The following is a 14080-nucleotide window of genomic DNA, read 5'->3' on the forward strand; positions in this document are numbered from 1 at the left end:
TTCTTGCATTTATTACTTCATGAATCCCTATTTTAAAGATGTAAGAAAATGACACAGAATTGGAACCCAGGTCTGTGCCCCTACACCTTGAATTGTTCTGATCAGCTTTCTTCGGTTTCAGCAACCCTTCTTTGTATAGGGACAACAACTCTCTTCTGACATTGGGCACATTTTGAAGAAACTACATACAAGAGGACACTGGAGAACAGATAAGAGAAACATGACAATCATCTAGCATGTACTGCAAATATGTACTAATAAAAAAATTTAAAAATAAAATTAAAAAATAAAGCCAAAAGTTCTCCAATAAATGTATCATACTTGACAAGATACAGAATGGGATTTAGACACTATAGGGACTGAGCGGAAGAGGCTTACTAAAAAGGACTAAAGAAAGTACAAAAAAATTACAGGATTCTGCTGTTCAGAGGTATCTTTATTATGTCCATGAAATGACTTCTATTTGCGAATTAAATGACCAAAGAGAAAACCCTAACCCTTACAACAAACCCTGGTGAGTTGCTAAAATTATTGTGAATCTTTTTCACAGAACTTTGTTTTGCAAATCATCCTCATTTTTTGTTTCAGCCCTGTTTTACTTTCTGGGTTTAACATACTGTAGACTCCTCAAGATTCTATCTCAGAAGTTTGTTTTTCTTTTCTATCTCTGCTATGTAGAAATTAAAATACAAAAACTATAGCCAGATGTGGTGGTACATGCCTGGAATCTCAGTAGTAGGAAGGCTGAGCAGAGGGCTGCTGCGAAAGAGACAATAGAAGGAAAAAATGGAAACAAAGGTTTTGTACATAGGTAGGGGAGGGGGCTTACAGGAAAGGGGGCAATGGGAAAAGAGGTGGGATGTATCATGTACAGGTGAAAATTCCCTATGAGTGTTATCATTTATGTATGCCTCAAATGTAAAAAAAAAAAAAAAAAAGGAGGCTCATCATTTCAAGTTTAAGGCCAGCTTGAACTACAGAAAGACCCTATCTCAAAAATCAGACAGACAAATGAGATTTTGATTCAAAATAAAAAGGAAATTAGAAAACAAAAAGAACAGAATACTTTTACTAGGCAAGCTTTGGTTTTCCAAAGAAGGGATGACCTGGATCACCTCAGACATGTCTCTGGGCAGGTATCAAGATTTCCCTAATAGTATCTCTTTCCCCTCTCCCACATGGAATAATTGGTGTGGGGACTACAATTAAAGGTGGTGATAATTGGAGGCCAAGGTCATGGGGAGGTGGTGAAGGTCAGGGGCTACACACAGGCTTGTACCAGAGGCCCGACAGTTGAGGAGGCAGAGACAGGAGTGACAGGTAGGAGAGATGATGCGTGGTTGGGAAATTAGCTACAGGGAGTAAAAAAGGAAACTAACTGAGCAAATAACTCTGTATATTAAGAAAAATGAGCTTCTTGCTATTGAAAGAGGTCTTTACAAACATGTATGGGAGAAAGCCAGAAAGAACACGGAGAACCACATTGGGGATCAGTACAAAGTCATCATTATATGTACATGCACACATCTGCACACAGCACAGCTATGGAAGTACTGCTACACGCCCACAAGTGATTACCCAGACACAGACGCATGTCCTGTTCTTTACTGAAAAGGTCTTGAAGTAATGGCATCTCAGTAGCAATGAGCACTTTCAATAATCAGATCTCAGTTCCTAAATATTATATTCCACAAAAAGGAAATCAGGGTTCCTTAGCAAAATGATTAATTTCAAGGCTGGGACATTGAAAGTACAAGATGAGTCTGGAAATCCCTTTGCTATGGATGGGTGTGGTAGGGCACGCCTGTAATCCCAGCACATGGGAGGCTGAGGCAGGAGGATCACTGTGAGCTGGAGGTGAGCCTGGGATACATAGTGAGCTAAGGTCAGCCTGAACTGCCTAGTGAGAACTTGTCTCAGGAAAAAAACAACAAAAAAAAAGAATCCACTGAATTATATGGAAATTTATTAGTCTGAATTAAATAAATTACATAGAGGGGGAGTTATTATTTATAATAGAATTGCCAACTAATATGAATGCAAGAAAATGACAATCACTTAACCAGGTTAAATCTTGTTAACCATCACGGCGGGGACTGACACAGGCTGGAGCCATTCCTGAAAAACTCATCAACATGAGGGAAATGGTGAGAAGAGCATGGCACTATTTCTGTGGCATTCCTGCCAAGAACACTTAGCTAAAACTAGTTATGAGGCGGCCCTGGATAGATCTAGGGTCACCCTACAAAATATACTCTAAAACTGCCAGGGACACTGGGAGTGGGCAGGACTGACGAGTTGAAGAGGCCCCAAAACGGAAGTGTACTCCATGTGTGGCAGGAACACACCACTGTACCACGAGTCTCCTTCTTCTTTGTATCCTTGTATTTCGCACAGTACTGCAGCACAGAAGACACTAAGTTTTAAGTATCTCATTCCAGAAGGAAAAAAAAAAAGGCACTGTCTGGACAGTGACAGAAATGTAACCGGAATCTTTGGACTGGGTGGTAGTGTTGGGCCAGGTCTGACTTGCTGATCTAGAGGGCTGCATGCAGGTGACAAATGGCTGGAACTCAATCATACGTATTTAGAGGGATACCATGTACAGCTTGCTCAAAAGGTTTCAAAAAAGATGACAGTGGGCACATGAAACAGAGCGGGCGATGGCATGTGTGCAGTGAAAGTCAACAGTCGGAGAATCTGAGTGAGGGAAGTATGACAGCTCTTTGTATCATTCTGGCAACTTTTCTGGAAGTCTGAAATTCTCTAAAAATAAATGATCTTTTAAAAAATCACCTAAATATGAAACAACCACTCTGAGGATAACATTAGAAGTGGATACAACTAATCACATGGTTTCTACACATACTGTTTTAAGATGGGAAGCCTCACAATGTGTTGGAGAAGGTGGGCTATGTGACAATAAAAAAGAGAACACTGGGCTAGGGATTTAGCTCAATGGTGCTGTGCCTGCCTCATAAGTGCAAGGTCCTGAGTTCAATCCCTGGCACCAAACCCAAAAATCAAAAACCCAGAAAACCCATTTACAACAGAATATTATCAATGAGGGCACACTAACAGAGGGTAACTTGAGAGGGACTAACAGATGTAATACTGTCCCCTATCTCAGCATAAATACTTTAAGGGCAGGGCTGCAAACTTGCTTTGAAGAAGAGCTAGCTTACTTAAAACAAAATCAAACTCTGAATATGTGCTTTAGATTAGGATAATAATGATGATTAAGATAATGATAGCTCCCATTAGCAGAGCTAATTATTCCTTAAGTAGGATAAAAGTAATTATGTACAAATTTTTACCAGCTACTGTGAAACTATTTAAATAAGTATAGAGAACTTTTCATTTCTATGTGAAAAGCCAGTTATATTTGTTATAAAACTGAAAACATGTAAGACCTCAAAACAGATGTATAGAAATTTGTTGCTAAAGTTTTGGAAAATACTAGATTACACTAATGCTAATAATGAAGCACATTTATTGGGCACTTACGAAGTGTCATATACTATTCTAAGTGATCTGTAGGTATTAACTCCCAGAATCCTCTAGACCACCCTAGAAAAGTTCACAACTGGGCTTGGAGACTGGCATAGCTCCTTAGGACCCGGACTGGGCCAGGCTGGTACAGTCCTTCAACTGGGGTGTCTAAAGCAAGACAAAGGGTCAAAGCATTTTCAGTTATCAATGCTCACCAGGTATCCCTCTGTATGGTACTTCTGTCTGCTTTACTTATACTAGGTGGAAAGCCCTATTAGGGCAGTGGCCATGTGTCCCCTTAGCACAAATGATGTATTTATTGAATGAAGAAGCATGAAGAGACAACAGATGGTGACCTGTCTGCTGTCCAACCCTGGGCTTTCTCTGATCTGACCAGAACAGGCTTGGGGGAGGGGCCAGCTCCTAGTGAGACCAAGGCCACCGGCCCCAGTGCTGGTGCCTGGTTGGTGATGTCAGCGGAGGACTTGGGATAAAAAACAGGATAATTCTGATGACAATCTTGGACCTTTCTCTAACTTGAATAAGCCTTTTTGAACAAAAATGCAACTGTTATCTATTTAAAACTTCATCAAGAATTTCATCCTTGATAAGATATTGAAATAAAGTGGTTTAAAAAAGATGTTTGGATTATTATTAATCTTTTCGTATGACAATTTAATGTCAAAAGTTTTAATGTCAAATTTAAATTAATGTCAAATTTAATTTAATGTCAAAAATTTAATGTCAAATGTTTATGATTTAGTATTTATTAAATCCATGATAGGATACATGGCAAACAAACCAGAATATATAGTTCCTATTCTATGGAAAATGTGGGTTATACAATAAAAATATTAATACTCATCTTTTTAAAAAAATGTATTTTATTTATTTGGTACCAAGGATTGAACTCAATACTCATCTTCTTTAGAGGAGAGAAAAATGCACCCTATCTATACAGATTTAAAAAAAAAAAAATCCTACAGTGACAAAGGAAACTGGTTAAAAAATTCTTACCATTACAACACAGTAACATACTTTTATGTGGACAAGGGCTTTGGCTACCAAAACAAGTCTTTGTCATGAAATTACCTTTCTTGAACACACAATAAGAAAAACATAACATGCAGTCAATAAACAATACATGATCAATTATGCATTATGACAAAGCCAGACATGCAGATTTTAATATTAAAATGTTCCCAGGAGTCCAAATGTCTTACTATGTGTGGCTATCTGATCCCTGCAGCTGGCCCCTTTTCCAATCAAGAGCAACTTGGGAATGAAACAGACCTTTAGACTTCTGGCCTGTACACCCTGGGGCGAGTTGCTCATCCTCTCTGAGCCTCTGCTTCCTCAGATGTGCTCTGGAGATACCTGCCTTGGTGTGGTTGTTGTAGGATTAGAAAAATATAACTGCACAGCAAAGTACTTGCCATTTAATAGATAGTAGTTACTATTATTACTCCACGAAAAGAAAAATGCAATTCACTATTTTCTGAGCTCCTATTATCTGGGCTAGTTACTGCTGGGAACCGCCCCCCCCAACCCCATATATATTCCAGCACAGTCTCTTAGGCTTAATTACCAAGAAAATGTTCTGTGCTGTTGTTGCTTTGTGATGCTTTGCTTAAATATTGTTAAGAGACACTATCTCTCCTCCTTGAAGGGCAATGCACATATACACATGACTCTGGGATGTCTAAAGATGTTTTCCAATATTTGTCCCTAGTCCCGTTTGAGTTTCTTACTGTAAAGAACATGTTATTAGCTGACAACCTTTCATGAAACTATCAACCCATGCCAAGACAAGGGTTGCATCAAATAGGGTCACATTTAGTTAACTTGACCACAGATATCTAACCCGGTCTAAGTATTCTGAGCAGCAGTATTTCTTTAACTATAGCCAACAATAACCCACATAACAGTGTTCCTAGCAACAGGTTACTGTGGCTCAAAGAGAACAGATGGGGCATACTTATGGCCAGTATGTCCCCCAAGTCTCCAAATACAAAATCCTACTGTGTCCCCCAAATACTCCAGAGGGAGATTATTACTGTCAGATCTGTAACTGAGTGTCAAAAGAAAATGCTGGGTGTAGTGGTGCACACTTGCAGTTCCAGCTACTCGGGACTTAAGGTCAGCCTAAGCAACCCTGTCTCAAAAAAGTGTTTTTGGATTTTTTTCTTTTTGAAAGAGGGTCTCAATATGTAGTTAAGCTGGTCATGAACTCACTATGTAGAGCCCAGGCTGGCCTTGAACTCAGAGCAAACCTCCTGCCTCAGCCTCCTAAGTACTGGGATTCCAGGCATGTGTCACTACACCCAGAAACCTTGTCTCAAAGTTTAAAAAAAAAAAAGGTTGGGGATGTAACTCATTGGTAGAGTACTTGCCTGGCATGCGTGCATATGTGAGATCCTGGGTTCCATCCCCAGTATCCAACAAAAGGTAACATACATTATTAAAATGGTTCTTTCTGTTAAATGACAATGAAAAATAACTACACCACTTTCTGGAATAGGAAAATGAACAGTAACCACTGGTTCCAGTTCATAGATATTCTGTTTGGACTTACACAGTGCTTAAAAAATATCTGAGCCATTTTTTAAAATTTGGGAGATCACAGATCTTTAAAATATTTCTGCCTTTTCTTTAGAAATACTGGCTAACACTGGACTACCTGGTACCGACTAGCTGTGGCACAGCAGCTGCTCTGAGGTGCCCTGTGCCCCCAGGTCTTCCCTGAACTGTCTTCTATAACCCATCTGTGAGACAGACCTCTGCAACCAGTTGATGACCTCTGCTACTGATGGCCAAGTACATGTGACACATCTGAAAAATGCCTAGGCTTTAAAAACTATTGTGCTATGAAAATGTGATTAATTTTTACACTTGGGGCTATGAATATCCCTTTCTTTTAGGCAATGACCTGAAGAGGAGACTCCATGAGCCTAACGCAGTAAGACAGCACTGATGCAGAAGGCAAAAGAGATACACCATTTTCAAGCTTCAAGTTATTCTGGTAATAAGCCAGAGTAAAAGGAGGTAAAAGCCATACCCTACTAAAATCAAACACTCATGGTAGCGAGCTGAAGAAAACAAAAGCTCTCTGTCATGTATCAGGCCTAGTAATTAGTTTTTCTCCTCTACAGGTAAAGCATGCGCTGTGCATGCACACACACACATCCAACATGGACACCAAGTCATGTCTTACAACGTCCTGAAGGGCACCAGGGCTCTACTCCAGACCTGAGAAGGGTCCTCTCTGGAAAATGCAGACAACTCAGATTTTACTTTGTTTTTTTATGATGTAACACAGCTTACAGTAAGAGCTTCTGACGAGGGGGACTTCTGGTATAATTCAGTAAAAAGCGCTGAACCTTTCCTCTGAAGAAATGGTATCTATCTATCTATCTATCCATCCATCCATCCATCCATCCATCCATCCATCCATCCATCCATTCAACTACCTGTCTCACAAGAGTAGAGAGATGGAGATGACTTCTTCAGGTTCCCCTTTGTGAAGTTTTGAATGAGACCAGCTACCTGACTGCATTCACCACGTAGGACAACCAGGAGGAGGTAGAAGTTACCAGTATCCTTGTCAAGTTTATGCATTCGCCTCTCTTTTTGTTTTTTGTACCAGGGATTGAACTGGGGACCTTGCGCTTGCAAGGCGAGGCAGGCTGCAGGACCACTGAGCTAAATCCCAGGCCCAGGTTTATGCATTCTCTTGTTTGCAGCACTAGAGATTGAATCCAGGGAAGTACTTTGCCACTTAAGTATAACCCCCAGTTCAAGTTTACAGGTTTATCCATTTTTAGTCAAAACTACCTGATATCCCATAGTCATGCTTCAAAATAAATTTATGTTGAAAAAGCTAGTGTATAAAGGACCACTGTAGAAAGAAGCTAGGTAATAAGAGATAGTTTTCTTCCTCCCACATATTTAAAGTTTCCAAATGAATATTAATCAGTGCTTTAAAGATGCTTCTCATTGTACTGTGGTGCACACCTGTTTAAAAGCAGTTTATAAGTAATAACTTTTAACTTTCCTTGGCTTTGCTGGCATATTTCAGCAATGCTCATGATGCATGCCAATCACCTTACAGTAGGAAACCAGACTCTTCAAACTCATCAAGACAAAATGATGACTGTACTCCTATCCACGGTTTAACTCAAAATGGAAAGAAATGTGACACGGTCCTCAAGCAGGGTGAGCCAGGGACATGCTGTCATGGTGAACCCAGGGTAGAGACCAGACTGCAGGCTCTGAAAGGCGAGGCCCATGTGACTTCCTGACTTGCCATTTGGTGAGACAATGCTACCTCCCCCTAGATGAAGAGAGGACCATCAATTCCACTTCCCATACCTGCTATCAGGATTTCAACACAGCAACCAAGGAGATCTTACACATTGTCTCTGACTTGCTTCTTTTAAAGAATATGTGCATTCACATACAGATATTGCCATTTACATCTAAAATGTCCCCCATAGTCTCATGTGCTTGAAGGTGGGGCCTGGATGGAGGGGGAAGGTCATTGCGGGAATAAGCTGGAAGGGTGTGTTCTTGGCCTTAAACAACCATGAACTGAATTTGGAAACTGTAAGCCAAATTAAACCTGCCCTTCTTTAAACTGTGGGTCTTGTGTTTTAGCAACAAGGAAGCTGACTAATACAATGTATAGGAGAAAAAAAAGAAAAGAAAACCTAATTGACTGAAATACAGAGAATGGTAAAGAAAGTCACAGTGAGTAGCTAGAGCTGTGCTGTACAAAATGGTAACCTTCAGTCATGTGTGGCTCTTTAAAAAAATTTTTTGGCTCGAACTCAGGACCTTGTGCTTGTGAGGCAGGTGGCAGAACCACTGAGCTAAATCCCCAGCTCCTGTGGCTCTTTAAAATTAAAATTCACTTCCTTAGTCATGCCAATTGCATTTCAAGTATCCAGTGTGTAGACAGAGGGTTAGCAGCTACTGTATTAACAACATACACACAACATCTCTGCCATCACTGAGTCCAACTGGACAATGCTGGGACAGAAAAAACTCACTGAAGGAAAGTGGAAGAAAAATGGTAACTATTATCTTTCCATTCCTGTATAATAATAAAATATTTACTTTCATAGGCTTGAAATAGTCTAAGCATCTCAATCATTTTACTTTGAAGCATGGATAAAAGCTGGTCTGAAGGCTGGGATTCTCTTACTGATGACTCTCCAGTGACAATATGACTTGTAGGCAGTTCCATGACAGAGTTTTGTTTCTGTGTGCTATTCCTGAATTCAAGCAGTGACATTAAAACTAAAGCTGGAACCACTCTGCTTCCAGCCCATAAATCTCATGTACTTATTTGGGAAGCTATTATTTTAAGCCAAAGGTAACATTTTTTTTTCTTTTACACGACAGTTCCAAAGTCAAACAGCTCTGTCAATCCTATGGCTGCAACCAGATTTGGCCCTCACCACAAGGCGGAAAATGCCTACTACTGGCAAAACGCAACAATGCATATATTAAATTACTAGCTGTAAACATTCTACTTGAGAAGATGTGTTTCAACAGATCCTTTTTTGTAAGAAATTTCATTATCAAAGATAGGAGCGATTAAGGAGACTCCACTGATGCATCCAGAACATCAATTACATTGGAAAGGGATTAGTACAATATTTTAAAAGACTAAAATGTAAAATATACCTCAAACCCCTAAAACCTCCAAGTCCCCAAACCAGAGGAAAGGAAGAAGCTGATTAGCCTGCAAGCCTGACAGGACTAGACAGTAACCACGGCAGTATGGAAGGCCTGGCTCTGGGTCCTAGCGGAACTTCTGACTGGGACACTTTCACTGGAGCTGGCAGTGCACGCCCTTCCTGTTGGAGTGCAATTCCTCAAAATGAAGACAACTGTGTGGCCTTCCAAGAAACTTGCACAGTGTAAGTGCCCCTTCTCATGCTGAAACTGACAACAGGGGATGGTGCGTGTCAGATTTTAACTCCCAGGGTGAAAGAGCAAAAGAAAATGCCCTGAGAAGCTTGTTTGTGGGGGCAGAATCACCACAATGAGGAGGATGCAGGGTGGAGTGGAAGAGAGTTCAGAGTAGAAAAAGATTAATGTTAAGGACAACTTAACCAATTTCTTGATTTTGCTGAGCTTATTTAATTGTAAACTGACAAAGACAGTCTATGCCCTGTGGTGATTTTGGCTTCCACAGTTCAAGAAGAATGTTTTCTCTTTTTAAAAATTTACACAAAAGTGACTTAATTATCATGAAAAGATATCCAGTGGAATTTCCCAAGGGCTAAAAAGAAGCTAAGACAGCAGGAGAAAGGAAACATAGGAAAGGTGAATCTATACTGAACTTAATATATTGAAATATTTTTCAGTGTTTTGAAATACAACAGAGAAGCAGAAAAACACTGAAAGAAAAGCAGGCATTTTGATGTCGCCAAAATCACTAATACTAAAGTAGAGGTAACAGCAAAAGGAACCATCTGGCAACAAGATAAGTAACATAATCCCTAAGTGGTCATGATTAACAGAGTGGGAATTGCACTCTAGTGTACATGGCTTCATTTGCTTAAGAGCTGCCTAAAATTTGACAGTGTTTGATTAGCAATCCAATAATGAAGTTTTTCTACCTTTAGGAGTGGTGCTAATTTTATAAGTGAAGGTGATGTAAATCCACCTACAGAAATATTTAAAATAGAAAGTAAGAAACAGGATGGAGAATTTTCAGATATTCAGCTTTCAAGGGGAATCAAGGGACAGACCGTGTATCTCCCCATGGCCTCTCCTAACTGGGATGGAATGTCACTGTTGAAAGGGCACAGGGGTTAGGGGACAGAGGGCATGGCCTCTGGTCTAGGCAAGGCCCCCAAGGAGATAATGATGTGCCTTACACACAGTATCACACTTCCTCTTTGGGCGATGGACATAAGAAGCTGCCTTTCTGCCTCACCATACCATCCTCATAGATGGTCCGTACTGGGGAGACCACACACGGCCACTAAGGACAAGGAACCACAGGACAGATGCCAAGTGAAGTAACCTTGAGAGGGAAAGAACATGAGCACACCACAAGCCCAGCCACAGGACCCAAAAGGCAGAAAACCCCAGGTATAACCAAAGCAGGAACAAAAACGGGGCTGTAGGACATTAGTTTATCTAGTGTTTTGGCTTCCACAAGAGTGAAAAAGAGGAAAGCAGAAAGAAAGAAAATGGTGCCCCATCCATCAGAAAGTGGCATTTTGTCCTACTGCACTCCCTTTGTGAGGGATTTCAGAAGCTGCTGTGCAAAGTTTTGTATGCGGCAGACCTTGATTTCTAAATACTGCCACCTTGTTTTCATATATCCTTGTCACTTTCTTCACAAAAACTCTGTGAGAGCAGGCAGTCAGATATCAGTATTACCATTTTAAAAATGGGAGAAGCAAGCCTCAGGAAGTTGAAGTGTAGCCTAAGCTACAAGATAATGTCAAAGTCAGACCTCATCATCTCCTCATGGGAATTATGAGTACTGAGCCTCCATGGTCTGTGGTATTGAGTTCTGATTACCTACAGAGTAATAAATCACTGGGGATGGGTAACACTTTTAGAGGTCCAAGAAAGACAGGCTCGCACAGCACTGCCTTGGATTAAGCAGCCTGTACAATCTCCTGGTGGCAGTGCTGGGTTCTATGAAGTATGTGCCGGCCAGCAGAGCCTCCCCAGCAGCTCTGCCCTGCCATGAGGCAGCTGAACTCCTGGTGCCCTCACTTACAAACAAACCAAGGGCAGTCTTGTTTCTTTGGTGCCAGGAGTCAGATTTCAGATCTCAGCCTTAAAGCTGGGCCCCTTATACTTTGTCTTCAGATCATCAGCAATGATACTAGATTTTGAAGCAGGTACCAAAAACTCCACAACAACTTTACTTAGCAGTTCAGGGGAACTTTAAGGCTTGCATCCATGAAGAATGAAATAATGGCTCTTGTTCTTGAGAAAGAAATGCTGAGATTTGGTTAGCATTTGAATAAACTAATGGGATAGTGAAGTAAACTCAAGACAGGGAATTAAAAAAAAAGACAGCATAATATGTAGGTATCTTTAGGGCATTTTTAAAACTTTAGAAATCATGAAAGTATCAGAATACAGATTCCCTGAAAAATACAGACATTATCTATCAAGTGTGGAGTGGGACTGCTGGAAAATTCTGCCTAATCTTTAAACTCCAATCTGAAAAACAGTCTTGAAGTTTCGAAGAGAAAGGCTAATAAATCAGATTCATCCCTGAGCCACTTGAACAGTAAAAAAACAGAAGCAGAGTGTTGCGAGAAGCACAGCACCGACAGAAGTTCCATAGCAGATGCACACACTTGGTGTGTAACTACTTTCCCAGGACAGTCCCAGCTCCATATGTACACGACAGGGTGGAACTATGGATACACCCCTGGGTCTGCCCATTCCACAGGGCAGTGAGAAAAGGCAGCACAAGGAAAATGAAGACATGTTTACATCACACTTTCAAGGGGCAAGAAGAAGGCAGCATAGGTGGCTTGGGAAATCACTGGATTCAGAAATCTAACTCCAACTCTGCTTTTCCTGGGTATGACAGAAAGGCTGCTTAGTGAATTTCTAAACCCTAAGGGAGGCTACAGCCTAACTGCAGGGATGGTGGTCAAGAACAAATCAGAAAGTCCCCTGGGCTGGGGATTTAGCTCAGCAGCGCTGCCACCTGCCTGGCAAGCTCACGGTCCTGAGTTCGATCCCTGGTACCAAAAAAAAAAAGTCTGTGGTCAGAAAGTCCCCTGCCAACTGTAATATATGAAACAAACATCAATATGATTATAAAGAGCTAAAGGGGAAGTGGGAAGGGGAGGGGAAAGGAAACAAGAGAAAAGCAAAAATGTGAAAGAAGGAAAAAATGGAAACAAAGTTTTGTAAATAGGGAATGGTGAAGGGAGGGCAGGGGAATGGGGAATAAATAAGAACCAAGATATATCATATAAAGTTACAAGATCCCAATGATAAATGTAACTGTACTGTTTGCTTTACTTGTACCAATAAACTTAACAGGGGAAATATATGATTATACAGAGCTGGAGGTTTCTGACCTGAACAGTGATTACAAGATTTTATAAGTATTTTGTTGAGTGGCAAGAATGGAGGCAGACTAAGTGTCACAAAGCCCGGCAGTATGCCAGAAAGCGGCAGGAAACGGGCTTGGAGAAATCAGAACTCAGAACATTCCAAAAAATGTGAGAAAACACCCTTTTCTACAAAGATGACAAACAGTAAGGAGGAAGAGAAAGAGCTCTGTACTCTGGCATTTTAAAAATTAATTAATTAATTAATTAATTGTGTCGGGAATCCAACTTGGGACCTTGCACTTGTGAGGTAGGTGATGGCACCTCTGGCATAGTTTTATTTCGTGGAGATCTCCCCTGATGAATGCAGAGGTTCTTCAACACCTTTGAGCTAAAACTATAAGTAACTTCTTCCTCAATTACTCCTTTCATAGGCCTTGGGACTTGTGCTCCAGGAACACAGTGATCTTATCCCAAGGACTCAGGAGAGGATTTTGGGTGGTTTCTCCAAAGAGAACTGAGACAAGAAAAACAGAACAATGATCTACCTGTGTGCCCAAGAATCTGGGGTTAAACTTAGCTTTTTTAGGACAATGAAGAATTTGTGCCCTATGACCCTGTCTGTTCAGAGAAAGGGGCAGATGGTGGCATTTCCCATCTCAGTTCCTGTCTCAGTTCAACAGGAAGACAGAGACACTGACCTAAGTAGAAGATGAAGGAGAAAATGCCAGGAGAGGCCAAATATGACAGGAGCAGTGGACAGCCTGGCTAAGGGGTGGAAAGGATCCAGATCAGGTATGGAACAGGTGGGAAACCTCATAAAACAAAGGTCAGCTAGAACTGCTAACTCCCTCCTGTATTTTTCAGCCTGAATCTCCTATCCTATACCCCAAGCTCATTGTTTCATCAGATTTTTTCTTTACATACATGCGCTCTTTAAAAAGGCGGGAATTCCTTATTTCTTATAATTGTACTGATTTGCTATGTTACAGCAAGAAAAATCTTTTGAAGCTAGGTGTGGTGGCACACGTTTGTAATCACAGCTACTCAGGAGGTTGAGGCATGAGGGTCTCGAGTTTTAACCCAGCCTGGGTAACTTAGTGAAACTGTCTCAAAATTTTAAGAAAGGGCTGAAGGTGTAACTGAGTGGTACAGTGCTTGCCTAGCACATGTGAGATCCTTAGTACCAAAAAAAAACAAAAACAAAAAACAAAAAACAAAAAAAAAACAAACCACTTTTGAGTACAGAGACCATAATTCTTTAACATTTTGCTGACCAAGGTGTCATATGGTAGCTTATGCAATAAGCTTTACATGCCATAAAACTATCTGATCACCTTTAGTTCCACAATGTTCATGACATCTGTGTGACCAGCATTTTGTGGGGTACAGAATTAAAATGACAAGCACAAATGTACATTATATAGTGCCTTTTAAAAGGAAGTATACTTCAAATAAATGTGAAAGTAGTGAATTTTAGACTTCAAAGGTTACAATTACAGAAAAACAAGAGGGCATAAAGCACAGGAACA

At 40.6% G+C, this 14080-nt stretch overlaps 1 protein-coding gene across 1 annotated transcript in view; it reads right to left on the reverse strand.

The window, feature by feature from the left end:
• The window catches only part of Hacd2 (3-hydroxyacyl-CoA dehydratase 2), an 87886-nt gene that overhangs the window by 14524 nt on the left and 59282 nt on the right, over positions 1 to 14080 (reverse strand). The gene's annotated exons all lie outside the window — the stretch shown is intronic.

This window comes from Fukomys damarensis, unplaced genomic scaffold (genome assembly GCF_012274545.1).
Source record: "Fukomys damarensis isolate Sample0158 unplaced genomic scaffold, DMR_v1.0_HiC HiC_scaffold_24, whole genome shotgun sequence".
In the NCBI taxonomy this organism is placed as follows: domain Eukaryota; kingdom Metazoa; phylum Chordata; class Mammalia; order Rodentia; family Bathyergidae; genus Fukomys; species Fukomys damarensis.